The 22,811-nt window shown below is 40.7% G+C and overlaps 1 protein-coding gene and 1 long non-coding RNA gene across 3 annotated transcripts in view; one reads left to right on the top strand and one right to left on the bottom strand.

Moving 5' to 3' along the window:
* ACTA2 (actin alpha 2, smooth muscle) overlaps window positions 1-5,203 on the bottom strand; it is a 14,425-nt gene extending 9,222 nt beyond the window's left edge. Inside the window, exon 1 of one of the 2 annotated variants that reach the window (XM_083363410.1) lies at window positions 5,167-5,203. The gene's annotated coding sequence lies outside the window, so the exon portion shown is untranslated. Of the gene's footprint in view, window positions 1-4,333; window positions 4,513-5,166 lie in introns of those variants that run through there. The other variant, XM_083363411.1, reaches the window with a different exon arrangement.
* Window positions 1-22,811, top strand: part of LOC310640869 — a 23,232-nt gene extending 421 nt beyond the window's left edge. Inside the window, exons 2-3 of the long non-coding RNA XR_014492612.1 lie at window positions 21,202-21,269; window positions 22,752-22,811. This is a non-coding gene — a long non-coding RNA (uncharacterized lncRNA). The remainder of the gene's footprint in view (window positions 1-21,201; window positions 21,270-22,751) is intronic.

The raw sequence follows: 22,811 nt of genomic DNA, 5'->3' as shown, positions 1-22,811 counted from the left end.
TCTATACCTAGTGTGCAGAAATCCAGATGACCACAAGATGGCAGCAAAGAGATTCAGACCAGTTTAGCTCTTTGGTTAATCTTCTTGATTTTTGCAACCTAGATAAGGTAACCTGAGCAATGAAAAACCAATTACCCTGCACGTGTGGACAGTTTGGTCTAGTGCAGAGGCCCCCAACCTTTTGGGCACCAGGGACCGGTTCCATGGAGAGAGGTTTTTCTGTGGACCGGAAGGGGCATGGTTTTGTGTGCTGCCTGCATCTTGTGGATGGGGCTTTCCTTGTTTGTGCGGACCGGTTGCTGGCATGCTGTGGTCCAGTACTGGTCCAAAGACCGGGGGTTGGGGACCCCTGGTCTAGTGGTTAAGGCACTAGGCTAGAAACCAGGACACTCTGAGCTCTAGTTCCATCTTAGGCAAGAAAGCCAGCAGGTTGACTTTAGGCCAGCCCCTCTCTCAGCTCAACCCACCTAATAAGGTTGCTGTTGTGGAAAAAATAGGAGAAAAGAATATTAGGTATATTCATTGCTTTATTTATAAAAATAGTAAAGGAAATATTTTTAAAAATGTAATGGTGGTTTAAATGTAAAGGCCAGGTGTGGGGATTCAAAAATGTATTAGGGACAGCATATAAAAAAGGATTAAAACTACCCCTGCAGTTTGTTGCCACCTTAATCTAAACCAAGCCTCCCTTATTTTAAGAAGCAGAATAAATAAAGTGCATCTTTAAGGTCTGGTTTTCAAAACTTGCAGACAAAAGAACAGAACATGGTTTCTGAGCGAAGAAAATTATCTTTTCAACTTTTGTTCTACAATATATACATTCGTCCTTGCTGCATTTTAGTGAGAAAGAGAGATATATAATGTCTTCTAGGTAGCTGATTGTATTATATCTCATTCTTCCCTCTCTCCATTTCATCCTTAAAAAAACAACAAAAAACCCACTAATAATGCCACGGTTGCTTCTAATTTCATCATCTAACTACCTCTTACATGTTTCCTGCTTTATCCCAAAAGAGAATAATGGATGGGCATGTATTTAAAAATACTGTGAGAAAAATAGATTGTCAAATCATAGCCAACATAATGAGACTGTCAGCTGAAATAAAATCTCTGGCCTTCTCCATCATCACAGGCAGGATATCACACAATCTTTTAGTTGTGATTCATAATACGTGGATAACACATTTCAAAAGTCAGAGATCTAGGCAATTAAGATTTTTGACTTTATTTTTCTTGAGTTTCTCATGCTTAGCATTTAAAAGAAATAGCTAAAAAAAAACCAAAGTGGGATAGCCTGATTACCATAATCAACTAAAAAGATAATTGGCTATCAAATGCACATACTTTGGTTATAATGGTTGGATTTCCCACATTAGATGTGATGTGGAAGTTCAAAGATGGGAGGATTTCACTGAATTGCATCTGAAGGAAAGGACAGAGATTGGAATGCAGAAAATGGGGGCACATGGACAGGTTTGTGATGCCTTATTTTTACTGCATTTTCTTCCCTCAAAGATTCATGGACAAGCGATGAGATTCCAATGTGTTTCCCATCAAAACAAAATTGCTGTACTATAACACTCAGTTCTCATATGGCTTTAGATCCTGAAATGTGTTGAATGTGTTACTTTAGTTGTGTGAGAGAAACAGATATAGATGTTTCCTCATCCAGGAGATAAGAAATGCAGATTTATGAATGGAATATAAACACTGAGGTCTTTGTCCACACCTTACAATGGGACAAGTGAATCAGGATGAGCTCAGTTTATGGACATGTTTTCAAAAATCTCACATTTGCAAGTATTTGCAGGGGACACGCTTCTCAAAATGTAATGTATAAACAAATCCCGTGTTGAATATTCTGTAGTAAAATTGCTTTTTATTCACTATTACTTTTTTGAGAGGATAAAATTAAATAGTGTAGTTCAGGATAAATTTCTGAACAAATTGAGAAAGAAAGAAAGAAAGAAAAAGAAAGAAAGAAAGAAAGAAAGAAAGAAAGAAAGAAAGAAAGAAAGAAAGAAAGAAAGAAAGAAAGAATTTTTCAAAGGAATGCTGCAAAAATGCATTTTATAAGGATTATTCATTTATAGATAAACATTTGCTAAAAGTACAGAATCTGCACCTATGCTGAAAATGTCTGACTGATTGGGAACAAACTATTTCCTAATTAGGAAACAAAGCCTTTTAAAAGCCTGTTTTTGGAACAGAGCAGGAAAGGTCAAGGGTTCCTTGCCTCAAACTCTACTCAACTGAGCCAAAAAGGGAAATAATATCCTTAAAGGGAGGGGGAAGAAGGGAATGCTGCATTTCTACTTGAGCGTGGGGAACTCTAAATAAAAACCATATTTAGTAACTACCCGAGCTCAGGAAAATCAGGGAAACCAAACATTTAAGGCAAGATTTTAATGCCAGACCAGCAGTCATTTAAAGCTCCAGGAAGCTCACAGAAACTTGCAGAGCCCAGAACTCGGCACTAAACCTGAAAACATGCATGTGTGCCCTGCATAGGAAATTCTGCAAATAATTACTTTTATTTATAAACAAAGTTAAGCACAATTTCATCGCAACAAAGACAAATTATTATAAATTCATTGATTGTCATCAATAGGATTACCAGAACTGAATAGCTACATCTGAATAGCTACTAAAAGCCAGAAAATAATTAAACTTTGTGTGGGGATTTTCACCCCCTCTCTCCTGGTCTTCTGGTTGTTGAAACCCAAATCTGGTAATTCTAAGTCATGACAACAGTAACAATAGCAACAGTGGCACTTTCCAGCAAACAAGCTACATCAGAACGAAACATATAATATAGCAATATAACTGAAAATCTACACTGAAACAGTTAAAAAACACACCAAAAAAGCAATTCAAGAATAAGAGGAATAATATGAATTCAGGTTTAATATCTGAAGTGTTGTCCATTGGACAAGAATTCTGCAAAAACTATGGGGAATGTTCTGGGTTTTGTGTTACCCTAACATAAATGGTGTTTAGACAGTTTACTTGGCAATCAATCAATCAGCCAATCAATCAATCTTTATTCAGTCATAGACCAACAGACTGCTAGACAATAAAAGAATTTGTTCACAGTGACTGTAAATCCAGGGTTATTATGTGTAAACTATGGCTCATTACTAATAATCCATTATTATCAAAAGTATAACTTATCAGCGGTGGAGTTCACATAACATGTTAGCCAAGCCTAAAGCATACAAGCCAGGTTATAGCTTTACATTTTACCATGTGTGAAGCCAGTCTTTAAGATATCAAATGGACCCAGACAATGAAAAAAGGCTGTGAGCAATGAATAACATCTAAATGAACATAAACAAAGATAAATACCACTATCCTCTGGCTTCACTGAACTGCAACTCCTGTACCATTCCTAGTATTATTAATTATTATTTTATAATAATTTTATTATAGTTAATGCTGCTAATAAAAATATCAAGTATGTTACAGATATGCCCAATTTACCAAAAGCATGTAAATTAAAACAGTAGGAAGTTTGATCAAATACATATCAAATATTGTGTCACTGAGACAAATGACATTTCTCTTCATATATTTGTGTATTTGGATTAATAGGCTATAGAGCAGCGGTTCCCAACCTTTTCTATACCCCACACCCCTAGATTACTTCTGATATATTCTCGCACTCCTGACAGAAGTTCAAAATAACAGCAACAAATTTTGAAAACCCAAGTTTTTGCACCCCCTGGAATATCATCTCACACCCTGAGGGGGGGCAAGCACCCCTGGTCGGGAACCCTGATATAGAAGAACAATGCTCCATATACATCCATTGCAAATTCCTTCTCTCTTTTTCTGCCTCTGCCTCTGCCCCCCCTCTTTCTGTGGGTGTGGGTGTCTGTGTCTGTGTGTCTCTCCCTCCCTCTCTCTCTCTGTGTCTGTCTGTGTCTGTCTCTCTCCGTCTCCCTCTCTCCCTCTCTCTCTCTCTCTCTCTCTCACCCTCTCTCCTCCCTCCCACCTCTCTCTTTCTCTCTCCAGTTTGAGGGAGATTACCTTTGAATATACTAAAAGTAAATAGACAAAGTGTTTGTCCTGGATCAGGCCAGACAAAAGACTTTTGCATGTGGTAGATATCTACCAGTATAAGCATCCCAACTTAAATTATTTTTTGCAGCATTTACTGCTCAAAATTAATCTTAGCTGTCGCTGAAACAGTAATAGGGTGATGATATGTTTACTTCTGGATAACTCTCACCTAAGGATAGTAAACATGGCTTCTATTCTCATACTTAAATAGCACAGAAGGCATGTCCATAGAAAATAAACATCAAGCCAAATACAGGTTGTTACTTACACAGGCCCTTGAAGCAAGTGAAATCAAAGTTAGCCCCTGCCTTCTTGGTAATGCAACTGCCAACTGCTATATATGCTTAGATCCTGAGCTTCTGGTTTGTTTGGGATGTAGGAATGCAAATGAAAGTTTGAAAAAGAAGCTACCAAAAATGGACAGCTCCATAATAAATTACACCCCCGCAATAAACTGAATTCATGATTCGTAGTTACAGCTTGAACTGCAACAAGTCATGAGCGGGGAGCTGTCCATTAGGATGACACACACAAAGAGCAATGTAAAACAAAAGATCATATTACAGAAACAGATGGAAAGCTGTACAGAAAATTCAGTTAACCTGTTAACCCTATAGCTATTTTATCTCTGCAATTTTATCTGGAAGTAAAGGATGGAAATAAGACAGATGCAGAATCAAATCCAGTAAATCTTCTTTCAACCTCACTGATTTCAGCAAGAGAAAACAGTTTGGAGGGTACTTAAAACTTTAAAGGAGTTAAAAATGCTTATTCAAGTGGTGCCAATCCACACAATCCTATGTACCTTGCATATTTACTCAGACACGAGTTTCCCCAGATTAGATGTTTCACCCTCTACAAAATATCTAATGCAGGTAATCATCTCTATGGAGTTCAGTCAGAGTTACTTCCAGGTAAATCTGCAGAGCCTGGGCTGTGGAGGAATTGTGCTTCTTTCTTCTGAACCCAAGAGCAAAACCTATTAACTGTATTATGCAGCTGAGACAGATACTGTTCTATATGGAGACACCTCTGAAGAGCCTCCCCAATTCTTAACAGTTTCCACGTTCTTCGCTCTATCCTGGGTTTAATGCCACTTACCCTTCTCAGCTTGGGGCGTGCCGTTCTGGGATGGTGCACTGAGAAATGGCATATTCTCTGACTATATAGCCTGTCTCCTCCCACCAGCTCACCAAACAAGGAGCAAACCCAGTCTCCATCTCCATCTCTCTGTCAAACAGAACCATATAGGGGCTTCTCCACAAATCCTTCAGTTCTGGGTGGCTGCTGGTTGCCGGGTCTGCTCCACTTGGCATTCCTTTCTGCTGTTCACAAACTCAGGAGAAGCTTTGGCTGCCTGCTATATAAACACAAAAAGAATTCAGGCTAGCCACTACTGAGAGATTCCTGGGGTAGTTGGTGCATCAGGGACAGTTTCTGGCATGGAGCAGATGCTTTGGCCAAATCCATGTGTACTATTATGTATGTAGCTGTCAATGGAGCACAAGAGGAGTCATTAATCCTGCCTTGGCTCCATCCTGGAAAGATCTCATTCATAGACTAGAGGGAGGTGGAACCAAATGTTAGAACTGCCAGAGAGATTGATGCCTCATACGCAACAGGAAAGTGAAGCTGTGGTTTGATTTTTTATAACTATGTGGCACCAAGAAGACTGGTAATGCAGAGCAGATGCCTTATCAAACATAGGACTAAGAGATATTTTGAGTTATAACAGTCGAAAGGAAAGGAAAGGAAAACAATGCTCAGGATGTGCTGTACCATATTACAAAAACATGGATTATTGCCATCCTAAAAGTGCTTTTTCCAAAAGGCAATTTGATTTTCTTGGGTTTTTTTTCTTTGAAAAGGTTTCACTTCTCATCCAAGAAGCTTCTTCAGTTCAAAAGCACCTTTAGGAGAACCATAACGTGGATGATTTGAGAATCTCCATATGCACAGATTATTACCTTTTTATTGATCAAAAACTGGGAGAGTTTTAGATTTACTCTGAAGTAAATCCCAGCATTTGCCCCTAAATTCAGTTGAAGTAAGCAACACAGCAGCTCCATCAATGGCATCTACAGGATCATGAGATGTGGCCAAAACTTTGTGCCTTTTCGGGTTGTGACTGCTTCTATCTTAAGATCTTAAAGTCCAAGGGCCTCTTAAAAAGTTTACTAAACATTTATAGCCAAATTTGCTGAACTGTGTGGAGGCTCTCATATTAATTGTGAGCTTACTGTGTTCTTTACTTCAGCTTATACATTGATATAGAAATAAACAGACTTGGATATGACATCCATGCTAGTAGTAGCTTAAGTTACTAAAATTAATATTGTCAGGATTCAGGGATACATATATAAGCTGTCAGTAGTTCTTTGTGTAGTTATCTAGGAATAACAAATGTGTTCCTTTCATACACAACAGGTTTTTCCCACCATTGGTTGTCAACTACAACTCCCATTAGCACGACCTGCGGTCAGGATGGGGGGAGTAGTAATCCAAACTATCTGGAGGAACCCAAATAAACTGAAAAATGTGTAAAAGTCTGAATTATTCAGCTCATTTCCTCAGAATTATAAGTTATTAAAGAGCACATTTCGCATGGATCTTATTAGAATAAAAAACCTTTTCAATAAATTTGAAATACTGCCTGATTTAACTTCCTTACAAAGCTGGATCCAAAACATTCCACTAGAAAAGGGCGGGAGAGGTGGAAACGCAATACATGTCTTTGCTTTATAAGGCAAAGCAGTTGAGTCAGGGCCTCTTGAGAGAACCACCTCTTAAAAAACTGAGTGATCCTGCTAAAAAACTTTTACCCTTATTTAAAAATCATGTGTCTCTCTTGCAGGCACACCAGTTTCTGAGCCTGCAAGTACGATTCTTAAAAATCAGCAGTAACCAGGAGAGAATCCCTGTTCACCAGAGAGAAAGAAAGAAAATTATGAGAGAAAAAGAGATATTTGAATTTGTTGCAGCAGTCATATTCTTTAAGGCAGGGATCCCCAACTTTGAGGTCCAATTGATAAGGGGAATTTTGAGACTCTGTGAGGACCCCTCTCAAGAAAAGGCCCATTAGTAGATGTTACCAATGTAACCAATATATTTCCAGGGCCATAACCACTCAATTGAACGCTTGTTCCTTTTTTAAAAAAATGGGTTGTACATATACAAGTAGGTGAGAATTTAATTGCATGAGTGCAGCCACTATTTTGATTATTTGGACATCCCCTGGAGAAGTCCCTGAAGCCATCACTTGAAGACATGCAAAACACTAGACTGGGCTATCCCCCACTTTATTAAGGAGGCCTTGGAAGTCTGGGGAGGGGGACGACCCAGAAGCATGCTTAGAAGTACAGATTCCTTGAAACGGGTCTCTTACCTGACTGCCTGCTAGTTTCCCATTTATTTCATTTTTGTAATTAGGTAGGGCAAGGAGCTTGGCGCACTCCAAGGAAGGGTCAATTGGCACATTATTGAGGACAAGAGTTGTAGTTTGTGAATGACAAAAGATCTTCTAATATAGCCCCCCTGACTGAATGAAGGAGAGGGAGAAAGTAGGAAGTGGAAATAATAAATAATAAATGGATTCACAGCAGCCAATCAGAAAAAGTAGTATAGCTGAATACTGTAGGTATCAAACTGAACAGCATTTTGGTCTTTCGTTAGAACAAGGGATGGTCTCTGGTAAGCAAATGTTTCTAGATTATAATGCTGTACCCTTTGAGAAGGGAACTGATGGGGCTGCCACACCCCATTCACACCAGCATAGGGGTCATATTGCAGATATGGCAGAGTCTAGGACAGGGGTAGGCAACTTTGGCTTTTTTATGACTCATGGACTTCAACTCCCAGAATTCTGGGAGTTGAAGTCCATGAGTCATAAAAGAGCCAAGGTTGCCTACCCCTGGTCTAGGACAATGACTTTCTCTGCTGTGGCTCCTGACTTTTGGAATATACCCTCTGAGGTAAGATCGGTTTTTACCTTTTGACCTTCTGTAAGGGCCTAAACAGCCTCTGCTAAATGGCTTGGGAACCCAATGAGGGAGTATCGTAATGGAAGTGGATAATTAATTAATTGTTAATTCCTCCTCCCCCTCCCTCCTGCATCTGGCTTCCTCTGTCCCCATCTTGTGGGGAATTGATTAAATGGTTATTTTATTGGGTTAGGAATATTTATTTCAGATTATTTTAATGTTTTTATGCTATAAACTGCCCAGAGTTGCTTAGAAATGAGATGGGCAGCAAATAAATTAATAAAACAATTAATTAAAATTTAGTTTTGCCAGCTGGCTTGGAGCCTAGAAGGAGGTACTCACTGCTGAAGGTGGTTGACCGGGTAAAAAGATCTCCCCATGACACCCATATCCTTGATGCTGGGCTTTTTTGCATAGTTTTAAGTTTTTAATTTGTATAGTTTTAAAATTGTAATTGCTTCTTTATCTTTTTACGATCTGTAAACTACCCAGATTTGCCTTATCAGGGAGATTGCCAGCAGATCAATTTAATAAATCAATGCAATTCCAATATCACAATTTCTTGTGCTTATGTGAAATAGAGTGAAAGCTAGCAGAGGATACAATGCATTAATAAGCAGGAAACAGGAAATGCTTCCTGTTGGTACAATTCATACTCTCAAAATATATGTGAGTAGTTTACTTGGTTCGTACTCAGAAGTATGATCATATGTAATTCTAGTTTACACTTCCATATATTAAAACTACATCATAATTCTAATCCTGTAAATAAATCTTAATTCTGGAACTATGGGAAATAAGACATCAAATTACCAGTTTTATAGTGAGTCTCCAAAGTGGTCTTAAACTATTTTTATTGCATCAGATTATGTAACACAGAATAGTGTTTCTAACAGGAATCATCTGTGTCATTATATTGATATTTTTAAAACATGGTTTATTGATTTTTTTAATATTTACATATACACGTATTTGTGAAGCAATACAGTGGTTGGGTAGTCAAAATAACAAATAACAAGTTGTAAATAGTTCAGGTTGCATCAACACGGATTCCCTCTCTGATTCCCTTAGTTATCACATAGTTAAAATAGTCAAGTTAATACATTTCTAGTTGTAACCTAGTCAATTAACAAAATTTTCAATATATTTTCACTAATACATATCAATATCCTGTTTTTAATTTTTTCTAATTGCAATAAAACATTCTAGAATAGCCTATAATATACGAAAGAAAGCTTAATTTTTGGGTAACCCACAATTCCCTATTTCAATAAAGAATAATTCTCGTCTACAAAACTTGCATTGTTCATTTCAAAACATTCTTGTTTTACCATTAAAATCTAGTTTTCATCTTAACAAATCACCAATTATTAGAAAGATATTTTTTGTCTTAACCATTCAACAATTATTAAAATACTATCTTTTATATATAAAATTCTAGGTTCCAGGGCTTTTTTTCTCATAGAACGCTCAGAATGGCGTTCCGGCACCTTTTTTGGGGAAAAAAAACTTTTCAGCAAGCTGTGTAGCAATTCCTATTGGCTTTCAAAATCCAATAGAGGGAGCTCTATTGGATTTTGAAAGCCAATTGCTGCTGAGCCCGCCAAAAAACCCGGCCAGCAAACTTTGCACAAAGAAGTCGTCTGCAGCGAAGGCTAGTTGTCAGGAACTTTGCACCATCTCAACTGGGTAAATAAGAAAGGGCAAGGAGTGGGAGGTGGGTTTTGCAGAGTGCATGTGCACTTCTTCCTTATGCTCACCTGCCAGCCAGCTGGTGGCCTACTCGGTGCTGGACCTGGGGGGTAGTTAGCGTGTTTCTCTGAACCATATCCACGTTGGTCTTTCCCGGCTGTGCCTTCCTTGTATGATGAAACCCAGACACGGAGCTGCAGCTGGCATTGTTGCTAGAGGGGGACCAAATGGCAGCGCAGCTGAACCCCAGGGGCTAGGGAGGGAGCTCAGGGAGGCAGCCCGGGGTGCCTGCGTCAGACACCTCGCATTCCTGCAGCCCATAAATAGCCACAATGTCCAGGAAGTCCCCCAGCGGGTGTCCAGCTTCCTTGGCATGGTGGGGAAGGCAGGGGGCTTGGCTTGCTGTAGACCAGGCTGCTGCAGGGCGCTGCCACAGCCCCCATCATACAGCCGCTGCCCAGGGCCAGCCCCGCCCGGCCGGCGGTATTGTGGAGTGTGTTGGCCTAGCCGGCGTAGGCGGGCATCCATCCGGGAGGTGCCGACGGCTCCGGCAGGCAAGTGGAGGAGTGTCTGCCAGGCTCCCAGCTGCCCCGGCTCTTCTGCCCCGGCCACTATTTGTAGTCCGGGAAGATGTTTGCAGGCTTCTACACCCTGGAGGCGCCCGCCAGCGGCTGAGCGTAGGCCGTTCTTGCCGCCGCCCTGGACAGCCCAGCCGGAGGTGAAGCGGGCGGCCCATGGAACGCCATCTTGTCTGGTTGTGCGCGCAGCGGCGGCAGATTGTGCAAGAGCAGCTCCGGCTGCACAACTCAGAGCTCTCCAAGCGGCTGAGCGCTGCTTGGCAGCGCCTCGCTCAGCCGCTTGGAGAGCTCTGAGTTGTGCAGCCAGAGCTGCTCTTGCGCGATCCCTTGCTACAAGAGAAAGCAGGCTGAAACGGAGTGAGGGAGATTGCCAGGAATGCAAATCGGCTGATCTCGCGCTGCTGCAATCTGCCTCGTTTCAGCCTGCTTTCTCTTGTAGCAAGGGAAGCTGAAACCGAGCGAGGGAGTTTGCAGGAGCGTGAGATCGGCTGATTCGCATTTCTGGCAATCTCCCTCACTCCGTTTCAGCTTGCTTTCTCTTGTAGCAAGGGAAGCTGAAACCGAGCGAGGGAGTTTGCAGGAGTGCGAGATCAGCTGATTCGCATTTCTGGCAATCTCCCTCACTCCGTTTCAGCTTGCTTTCTCTTGTAGCAAGGGAAGCTGAAACCGAGCGAGGGAGTTTGCAGGAGCGCGAGATCGGCTGATTCGCATTTCTGGCAATCTCCCTCACTCCGTTTCAGCTTGCTTTCTCTTGTAGCAAGGGAAGCTGAAACCGAGTGAGGGAGTTTGCAGGAGCGCGAGATCGGCCGATTCGCATTTCTGGCAATCTCCCTCACTCCGTTTCAGCCTGCCTTCTGCAAGAGAAAGCCGGGCCGCAGGGCCGCCTCCGTAGGTACTGCTCTAACGTGGAGAGGGAAGGACAAAGAGGGAGGGAAGGAAGAAAGGAAGGAATGAAAGAAGGAAGGGACAATGGGAGAGGGAGGGAGAGAGAGAAAGGGGGAGAAAGGGAGGGAGGGAGAAGGAGAAAGAAAGGGAGAGAAATAGAGGGGGAGAGGGAAACAGAGGGAGAGAAAGAAAGAAAGGGAGAGAGAGAGAGACAAGGAGAAAGGAAGAGGGAGGGAAATAGGGAGAGAGAGAAAGGGAGAAATAGAGGGAAAGAAAAATAGGGAGAGAAAGGGAGAGAGAGAAGGAGAAAGAAAGGGAGGGAAATGGAGATAGAAAGGGAGAAATAGAGGGAAAGAGAAAGATAGGGAGAGAGAGAGAAAGAGGGACAGAGAGGAGAGAGAAAGAAAGAGGGAGGGGGAGAGAGGGAGAGAAAGAGAAGGGGAGAGAGAGAAATTAAATTAGTAACATGGTTGTTAAGTAAATCTGGTTTCCCCACTAACTTTGCTTGTCAGAAGGTTGCAAAAGGCAATCACATGACCCTGGAACAATGTGACCATCATAAATATGAATCGATTGCCAAGCATCCGAATGTAAATCACATGACCCTGGGGATGCTGCAACGGTCATAAGTGTGAAAAATGGTCATAAGTCACTTTTTTCAGTGACATCGTAACTGAACAGTCACTGGGCGACTGGTGGTACTCGGACATTGCCTTGTCCTAAAAGTGGTGCAATGGATGAAAAGGTTGAAAAGCCCTGTTTTAGTATACCGGTACTATTTGGTTCAGAATTTTTTTTCTTGTTTTCCTGCTCTAAAAACTGGGTGTGTCTTATGGTCAGGTGCGTCTTATGGTCCGAAAAATAGGGTAGTTCTTGCCTTGCTCAGCAGTGCAGGTTGATCCCTTTCCATCGTCCCGCCCTTCCTTTCCTCACACAGCCTGTTACTTGACCACAAAGAGCTGCTGCCCAGCACATTAGATTACAATAAATTACTGGTTGACCTCTACCTTCTGGAGTGTTCAGTTTCTAATTTTCTGGCCTGTATCAATCAGATTATTGAATGGTGTCTGAAATGCAGCCATCTAACACAGAAATCCAAACCACATGGAGTGGAGCCTTAAGAGCCAGACTAGAGTTTACAGATGCTCATTTTTCATAAACTAAATCCTTGGCCAGGAGGCAGAATCATGCATCTCCTTCCTTGTGATCAGAGTTACTGATAAAACACACTATGCAAATACACAGATCTGGGTCAGTAAAGAATCCATATAGATAGTCTGACAGTATTTCTTATTTCTTTGAATCCACAACTAATCTTTGAATTGGACAGCATATCACATACCTGTGTCTGATATTATTACAGAATTATAAAATAGACTGCTGTCACTAAATAATTATATGAGATTCTAGATCTATCAGCCCAGTTCATCGCAGGTCTGAACTCCCATGCAGTGAAAAGGAGAGGGGTTGCAACTTCTGTTTGTAGTTATCCACGTTTCTGCACACTGAGATAATCGGTCATCGTACAAATACAGAGCCTATCTTGCTTTTATATTTATATATGGAACAAAATGTATGTTAAGAATTGAATATATAATTGTTTAATTATATAAATAAATATATAAATAAAGTTATATAAATAAATAACAAGATGAGAGTTCCGGCACCTTTTTTTTTAGAAAAAAAGCCCTGCTAGGTTCTATAATATAGTTTAAAAGTAACAGCTAATATATTCTATAAGTCATCTTAACTATACATCAATTGTTAAAATACTATCTTTTGATATATCATTCCAAATTCTATTCAGAATTATATTCTAAAAGCTTACTTTTGTTTTCCCTTACAAATCTAAAACCTAAATGTAAAATCATTTATATTTTTAGAGATTCCCCTTAATCCATTGAAAGGTATTTTTATACTCTATCTTTAGGAATCCCACCCCCCCCCACCCCAAAAAAAAACAAGCTCAGTTTTTTAAATCTAACTCTTGCCTTCCTTTTGTGCCAATCAGGCTTCCCTTTTGGTGTCTTTAAATTCTCAAATGTATCTCCCTTTCTTCCTATACCCCTTATTTGAATCCAGGGAGAGTATCCAGATGTCAGTTTTGCAAAGAAAGTGTCCCCTTTGTAACCATTGAAGTTTTGCTTTAATAATTCATTTTTTGATGATTGATGTAATATAGTTGTCATTAGATCAGTCACATCTTTTTCTTCTTGGAATTCCATGTGGATTAGGTAGAAAGTAGTAGCTGGTGTTATGATTGTCATTTGATTAGTTGAATTCTCAATATAGTATATTTGAAGGCCTTTAGTATCTTCACTCATAATATTGCTTTCTTCAGGTGCTATTGCTTTTTGAGTTGTAAGTTTTGTAGTTGACATTGAAATTTGGACTTTAAGGTTCTCTGTAGGTTACATTTGTTGTTCTTTGAAATCTCCTATTTTAGTGTTAGTTTCCACTTCTATTTGCTCTTGGATTATCATTTCCTCATTTAAGGTCAGAATTTGATTTGGTGGTTTTAAGTTGTCAGATTTTTCTTGCAGTTTGGCTTTAATTTGCTCTGTCATTGCCAAAATAGTGTCCCGTATCAGTTTATAATCAAGTGGTGGGATATATTCATCCATTTCGTTGTTGTTTGCAGCTAAATCTTCCATGGAGGCTATTTTAATAATAGTCAAAGATTATCCACCTCCAAAAGAGTTGTTTTCAGTGCCAGGTGTTCCCATACTTATCTTTAACAGTAATGTCAAGGACAGCTCTGTTATTCAGTCAGCTCTCACAACAGGAGAAAAATTTACTTGCTGTACCAGGTTTCGCCGCAATATGTCATCAATAATATATAGAATGCAATGTAAAATTTTTCTTTTTTTCCCCCCAAATTAATATAAAACTTTTGTAGCAATAGTCCATTTTTTTCCTTAATTCACAGCTTACAGAGGAAATAGGGTAGTAGATCCCCACCCCAAAATAGGAGCTTTTTAATAAATACAGATAAAATTATTTAATTTCTTTGCTGACTTACTTGATTTTCTTTAAGGCTTTAGGATTTGTTCCCAGAGTAAAAGAGTAAAAGGGGTTGTCCCTGCATTTTCTGCAGGGCTGGTAGCAGGCTGGTACAGAACACGCCCTTCCACAATCACAGGGAAGGCCTCCTTGCGGTAGTAGCCCCTCCAGGGTGATTTTCGACCCTTTTCAGGGTCCTCCAAAAAAAGAAAGAATGGATGGCAGGAAGCGGACTGTTCCTGCATGTCTGGAAGTGCCATGCGCGCAAACCAGAAGCCATTATATTGATATTTTTAATATGTTGCATTTGTTCTTGTTCTTTCCATACTATTCCTCCCACATACACTTGTGGGATGGATAGATGGATGGATGGATGGATGGATGTGTCAAGGTAAAAATCACCTTTGTAGAGGGCGAAGGACCGTGCTTCAGAGAATGCATGATGTGCATGCAGGAAGGCAATAAAAACACGACGCATAATCTTACTAAATACCTTTTACTTACAAAAATATAAAAACTAAATATATATTATAAAGAGAGCTAGCTCACTACATCCTAACGTAACAGACAGTAGCAGCAAAGTGAATAAAACAATACAGAAAATAACTCTGGGAACTTTTTCTAGACATGCGCACTAAACAGACTGAAACCATAACATAGCTAGTCATATGGGATTCACTATGGTTACCAGATAAGTTAACACAACAGGTGCAGAGAGCAGGGGAAATGTACAGTTAGAAATGAACTTTCTGACGAACAAAAAAACAACGTCCAGTGACAGGATGGATGGATGGATGGATGGATGGATGGATGGACTGACAGACAGAAGGGAAGACATTTTGTCCAAATACTACAGTACCTGCCAGAGCTACTCCATGTTTGCTCTTCATTTGACCATACCTCTTTCTCGGTAGGAAACAGTAGTAAGGCACATCTTCTCACGCAGATACTCATGCTGGGCTGTAGGAAGTGGTTTGTTCAGCATGTCAGCAATTTGATCATGTGTAGGCACATACTGTAATGTCACAAAACCTTGTTTAACCAGTTGCCTTATGTTTTGATATCAGATGTCAATGTGTCTGGACCTTGAACCTGTAAAACGTGTTTCAGAAATATAAACCACAGATTCATTATCTTCCATCACAGTGATCGGTCGAATCGGATGTGTCCAGATATCTGTGACTAAAGCATCAAACCAGGTTAAGGAATTGCATGCATCAGACTCACAAGCATACTCAGCTTCTGTAGAGGAACAAGAAACAAAATTCTGTTTACGCACATGCCAGTAAACAGGACAACCATTTAAGAACATCATGTAACCTGATGTACTTTTCCGTGACTTCTTATCACTCGCCCAATCTGAATCTGCATAACAACATAACTCTGCATAGTCAGTATGTGTGGGTTCCAACAACAACTTCATGTCTTTGGTGTGTTTTAGATACCTCAATAACTTTTTAACACATGTCCAATGAAACTGTTTTGCCTTTCCTACGTGTCGTGATAAAAGATTAACACTAAGTGCAATGTCGGGTCTAGTCCAACTACTAATATACAGCAGCGACCCAATGACTGAGCGATATAGTGTTTGATCTTCGAACTCAGGACTTGGTTCATGTGCCAAAATGTGAAAGTCAGTTTGCATGGGTATACTCACAGGCTTAGCGTCCTCCATGTTGCAGTGATGTAACAGTTGTTCAATCTTCTCTTCTTGTGTGAGACTAAACCCCTTCTGAGTTTTGGCAATTTGAACACCTAAATAAGTGTTAATACATCCTAAAGACTTCAGTGTGAAAAACTTTTGTAAAGCTTTAGCAAAAACCTCACTCATCTGCTTCTTTGGACCAATATAAACAATATCATCGACATAAACAAGAATGATCTCATACCTATTACCGGATCTTTTAGTAAACACGCATTCATCTGTTTCGGACTTAATAAAGCCCATTGAATTTAGTTTCTCAGAAAGACATAAGTACCACATTAAACCAGACTGTTTCAGACCATAAAGACTTTTGTGTAGAAAACAGGTATCCCCTTCTTGCTGTCGGAAACCTGGAGGACCTTTGACATAAATTTCTTCATCAAGATCAGTGTGTAGATAAGCCGTTTCAACATCGAACTGGAAAACTTCCAGGCCAAGGATAGTTGCAGTGGCTAATGCAATTTTCACACTTTCAGTCCACACTGTAGGTGAGTATGTATTTGTATAGTCCTCAGGATAACGTTGAGCGAAACCCTGGGCTACGAGTCTGGCCTTGTACAACGACTCACCATTCGGCTTCTTTTTGATTCTGTAGACCCATCGAGTACCAATAACTTTCTTGTTTGCTGGAGGGCTTGCAGGCGTAAACACTTGAAGTTTCTTTAGACTGTCCATTTCAACCTGCATTGCCTCAAACCATTTATCTTGTTCTGATTCAGGAAGATGTTTGATCTGTGTGAACTTCTCAGGTGGAAGTGTAACATTACAAATCAAAGGTACAGGTGTTTTTGTTACTTGCCACAAATAACGTTTTGGAGGAATTCCCTTTGTGGACCTCTTGGAACGTCTCGGGCCAACTGTCCATTCTTCTTCCGTGTCGTCCTCGTCTTCATCATCGTCGCCAGCGGCAACATCAGCAGCTTGCGAAGACGGAACAGTAGGTTGAGAAGAACTCGTGGAAGGAACATTATCCTGTGAATCTTGATCATCAGGTTGTGTGGCATCAGCAACATCATCTCTAGGAAAATAAACTCCAGGATCGTTAGAATGAATCCTGGACCAGTCAGCATCTTCCTCAAAAGTAGCAGATTGTGAAACCACAATAACATGATGAGAGTCAATGTATTTGCTCCATTTTGAATTATCATCAATGCCCATAAATCTCATCCTTTTTGCTGCAGGACCCCCTTTCTTTCTTTGGGCTAAAGGAATATTGACCATAGCATATGAATCAAAAACATGGAGATGTGAGAGATCAGGCTTGTGTCCATACAACATGAAATAAGGGGTCTGATTTATCACACTACTCCAAGTGCGGTTGATGATATGGTTAGCATATTTGATAGCTTCACCCCAGTATGGAAGACTGAGGTTAGCATCTTCAAGGAGGCAACGCATCATGGTTTGCAAAACCCCATTCCTGCGTTCTGCCACTCCATTTTCAGCTGGAGTATAAGGAGCAGATGTCTGATGTACTATCCCATTCTCACGCATCCAGTCCTGGAAACGCTGAGACATGAATTCAGCACCGCGATCACTCTGGATTCTGGCAATGTTGACCTCGAATTGGGTATAGACAAGACTAGCAAAGTCTTTAAAGATCTGAAAGGTCTCAGATTTTTCTTTCATAGGATATACATATCCATATCTAGAATAATTATCAACGATTGTCAAGAAATATCTTTTGTCACCAAGTGTTGGTGCAAAAGGACCAACTATGTCAGTGTGTACCAAATCAAAAATGCGTGTTGACAGGCGTGTAGCGTGTTTTGGAATTGCTGCTGCTTTGGATTTGGCTTTCTTGCAGACAGCACAGTCCAAGAACACCTTACACCTCTTTAGATCCAAACCTCTTGCGAACTCTGGCATCTTCTTCAGAACACGGAAACTGGCATGACCCAATCTTCTGTGCCACTTATGGATACACCTGGAATGCAAAGGTTTACCTGTTAGTGAATTCTCAACATTAGCATTTTTATTAGGAACCTTTGGAGTAGCAACAGGATCTCTCTGGGACGTCTCTCTCTGGGCCTGTGCTTTTTGGAACGTGTATACTTGCCTGCTCTTGCTGCTTAGACTTTGGTTTTAGGTAATAAACACCACCAATTAACATGGTTTCAGCAACAATATCTCCGTCTTTGACTATATAACTTGCTTTTTCAAGATGGTGGACCTGAAAATGAGAAAACCTAGACAAATGACTCTGACTAAGCAAATTACTACTGGCAGACGGAACATAGTAAACATTTGGAATGAGAGCACCGAGCTCTTCAATATAAACAGTTCCTTTTCCCATGACCTGAACAGGATGATTGGAAAAAGAGTAAAGTTCACGAAATTCAGGTTCAGGCTCGTGCATCTCTGTGTAAAGCTCTTTTCTGTAGGTAACATGTAATGCTGCTCCGCTGTCCAAAGTCCAAAGAAGTCGTCTGTCGTACTCTGGTTGAGGCTGTGGATCGTTGGTCACAACCAATGTGACAAGTGGAGCTTGTGGATCATGCCTGGAACCACGACCACGACCTTGTCGTCCACCTCTACCTCTGCCTCCTCTGGAATCTGTTCCTCTGGGCTGGTATGTGACGGGCGCTGGAACTCGTTGGGGACAATCCCGGGTGGCATGTCCCACACGATTGCAGATGTAGCATCTTGGCATCCTTGGAACGTAGGTCCTTCCACGGAAGGCACGCCTCGCTGAAGCGCTTGATGCAGGTGGTTCCCTTAAATGTGGCGCAGCTTGCATAAGTGCCTCTTCTTCGGTTAAAATCCTGCATACATGATCCACTGTGCGTTGAGCAATAGGCACTTGATTGATCTTGGAAATAGCATCTTTCCACTCATGATTCAAAGAATTGATGATAATGCTGATCATTTGAAAGTCATCAATAGGATAGCCTTTTTCACCCAGTTCTTTTCTAATACCTTTCATTTTAGTCAAATGTGCTCCAATATGTTCACCAGGTTTTAATCTGGAACCATGGAACTCAGACAAAAGTAAACATGTAGATTCAATTGATGTAGGCTGATAACATGTCTCTGAGTCCAAATTTGTTGGGCAGTTGCATCTTGTGAAAACGTGAGCTGCAATTCAGTGTCCATTGACATCAATAAAGTTGTGCATGCTCTATTATCCAAGTCCCATATGTCAGGAGTCCATGGCTGAGCAGGAGGATTAAACACCATCATGTGAGTACCTTCTCTGCATAGCAAAAGTCCAACCTCACTGACCCATGCCCTGTAATTCTGTCCTGACTTCCTTTATTTTGAATCACCAGCCAGTGGTACAATGGAAGGTGTTTGATGAGGCATATACAATTGAGGTACTGGCTGTGCAGGTTGTGCAATCCGACCATAACCTGCAGGGGGCACCAGTGGCATCTGTGCCTGTGCCTGAACATGCAGCAGTTGCATTGAAGCTGCCGGTAGTCTTGGTGCTGGCTGTGACTGTCTTTGAGCTGCTATTCTGGCCAGCAGGAGGCGCTGGCGCTGGGGCTGGTGCATTAGCATAACCTGCAGATGACACTGGCCTTCGCATATAAGAACCCGGTGGCAATTGCATGTGGGTTAAATATGGCTGTGTTCTGCCAGGTAGAGGGACTTGCATAGAAGCAATATTAACAGGAGAAGCAATAGTAACAGGAATCCTAGCACCATCAGGGGCTGGAGCCTCAGATAACGGCAGAAATCTTGTATCTCTGAGCAAAGACTCCTCCATAGACAATTGCAAAAGTGAGAGCTCCAATTCATGTCTTAATGCAGCTTCACCAGTAGATGGTGCTATAACATTTGCTTCAGGCATCACTGTGGCTCTGTATGGCCTTTGGGACAGCCCATGATCATGTGACATAGGAGCCTCCGGTTCCCATTCGTCTGGCATGACACTCAATGATGGGCGTGACTTTGGCTTTGGGGAAGAAGGAGGCAATATGGCTTCTCCTTGTGGGTGTGGCAATATGGCCGGTTCATGCTCATAATTCCTCTCATATTGCTGAACCATTGACACATATTCCTTTGCCTGCTGCAAACGCTTTTCAAAAACCCCAATTTGTTCACAGTAGCCTTGCATAGCCCTATCTCGCATAGTTTGCTTGGGGCTTGGCGGAGCAGAAGGAATTTTCTTCGGCTGAACTTTAGGTTTCACTCCAAGCCTTTGAAATGCATCTTGAGCCCCTGGAGTGTGAACATTTTCAAAAACAGCTGCCAGGGAGCTTGGAAAAATAGAAAAAAGAGTGACTGACCTTGCATCGTCGACAGGAGCAGGTGCGTCTTCTCCAACGCGTGTGGCCGAAGCTATCGGAGTTTTTAAAGTTGAAGGGAGCTGCCCCACAGAAAGACTCCTTTTCAGCCGTGGCTTCTTCCTGACATGTTTCAGCAGTTAATCACCGCTGCCTCACTAGCACTAACTAACTGATAACAGCCGCAGAAACATGCATCTCTAAAAACATAAATCAAACCATCCTCTGCTACCAAAATGTCAAGGTAAAAATCACCTTTGTAGAGGGCGAAGGACCGTGCTTCAGAGAATGCATGATGTGCATGCAGGAAGGCAATAAAAACACGACGCATAATCTTACTAAATACCTTTTACTTACAAAAATATAAAAACTAAATATATATTATAAAGAGAGCTAGCTCACTACATCCTAACGTAACAGACAGTAGCAGCAAAGTGAATAAAACAATACAGAAAATAACTCTGGGAACTTTTTCTAGACATGCGCACTAAACAGACTGAAACCATAACATAGCTAGTCATATGGGATTCACTATGGTTACCAGATAACACAACAGGTGCAGAGAGCAGGGGAAATGTACAGTTAGAAATGAACTTTCTGACGAACAAAAAAAAAACGTCCAGTGACAGGATGGATGGATGGATGGATGGATGGATGGATGGATGGATGGACTGACAGAAGGGAAGACATTTTGTCCAAATACTACAGTACCTGCCAGAGCTACTCCATGTTTGCTCTTCATTTGACCATACCTCTTTCTCGGTAGGAAACAGTAGATTTGCCTGGTGATCGAAGGCTGTGAATCGTATTTTGTCTATCAAGCCCCAAGTCAACTAATGAGCTTCTAATAACTTGAAGCCATACCTTCCTTCACCCATCATGACTTCCAGATGAACTGCTGAAAATGATAAGATTTAGAGGAGGTTTTTGTTGAAACTTGAAACTTCCTTGTAGAAATAAATAAAAGGATGGTCACCAGTGCACTACAGTATGTGTGCTGGATTTGAAAAATTATTTCCTTGCACCTTTATTTATATGAATAAAGCATTTGTCTCTTCTAGTGTGCTTTTTGGCTCCTGCATTCCACGCTCAGCAAGCCTATCTTTTCTTGGGACAACAATGCTTCTAGGTATGTTTCAAATATATTTGAAACCTATTTCCTATACAATGTCATTTCAGTTGTTTTTCTCAGTATCCTAATGGGTTCTCTGTAAGGCATTACAGCTTTGCTATAAAAAGAATATTCTTTTGTCCAACTATATTTTTTTTATAATTTACCCCCTAGTTATAAAATAGAAGGCATAGGAGAAGGGGAAGAAGGAATATAGACAACCACTAATGGAAGGGAAAAAGCCTTTGTTTCATAGCCATTACCCCTTGTATTGTGCAATCATATTAATACCTGCACAGGTTTATGACTCTATAGTTAATCACGTTTAACCTCACATCTAGAGTTTTAAAATGTAATATAAATATGTTTGATTTCAGTTTCTTTCAACTATATTTGACTCCCCACCTAGGGCCTTAAAATATAGCATAAAAGGGACCAATTTAAAGGAACATTTTATACATGTTTATATTTATTTGTATATATGTGGGACCAATGTCAAGGCTCAGGGGTGTTGACATTACCATTTGAAAGGCTTAATCTGTGTAGGATTTCCAGAAGATCAGATAAAGGCACTCTATTTTTGCTGATCACTGAAAATAAGGAAATGAAACTTTTTGCAGGGGGTCATAAACCCTCACCAGCTGTAAAATAACTGCTAAACCAGTTGCAGTTCCTTAATGTAGTTAAACTATACACATCATGTTAATTAGCAGAAAGAAATACATTTGGAAGAAATCATCCATCTGTATTTTAAACTATGAAAGAAGGCATATATTTTAAATGATTTGTTTTTAGTATTTTTGTGCCAGGCTTCTTTCAAAAGTCTAGGAAAAAATGAATCAGAATGAATAAATCATAGACCCTAAAACTATTATGTGGTGTTTGAGAAACAGCACTCCAGTTTTGATTGTGCAAAATGGTTTAGAACGCTCTGTGGTGTAAAAGGACCAACTTTTTGTTTTCTCTCCACCCTGTCACACGTCCTGTAATGAATTTAGAAGATCAAACTGGGGTTGAAATCCAAGCCCCACTGAGTCATTTGTAGAATGGCAGCTGATTTTTTTTCCGGTGAAAAGCTGCTAGCAAGGACCTTTTTTTCACAAAGCAAATTGGGGTAGAGGTCTCTGCTGAGGCTAGAAATATGAACTTTTCATTCACTCCATCAACATCAGGAACAGCCTTCCCTGAAATGAGTTAGCGAAGAGCAGGGGTCTCCAAACTTAGCAACCTGAAGACTTGTGGACTTTAAATTCCAGAATTCCTCAGCCAGCTTTGCTGGCAGTTGAAGTCCATAAGTCTTCAAGTTGCCAAGTTTGACAACCCCTGGCGAAGAGAGCCATTGTCACCAGTGGGTTAACCATTTCTGGTTCTGTCCTTTTGAGAAAATTATTTAAACTGATTTTGCCTTCTTTGACTGTTTGGGGTAGTTGGGTTGCTGCGTGTTTATTATAATGATGGACATTTTAATTATCTACTGTGTCTTTTAATTGCTGTAAACAGTTGGGAGTCTGTAAGGATTTGGCAGCATACCAGTTCAGTAATAAAACATGCCATCTTGTA

Source organism: Vipera ursinii (assembly GCF_947247035.1).
Source record: "Vipera ursinii genome assembly, chromosome: 5".
NCBI lineage: Eukaryota > Metazoa > Chordata > Lepidosauria > Squamata > Viperidae > Vipera > Vipera ursinii.
The sequence above is the reverse complement of the archived record's forward strand: the minus strand, read 5'-3'. Positions and strand labels throughout refer to the sequence as shown.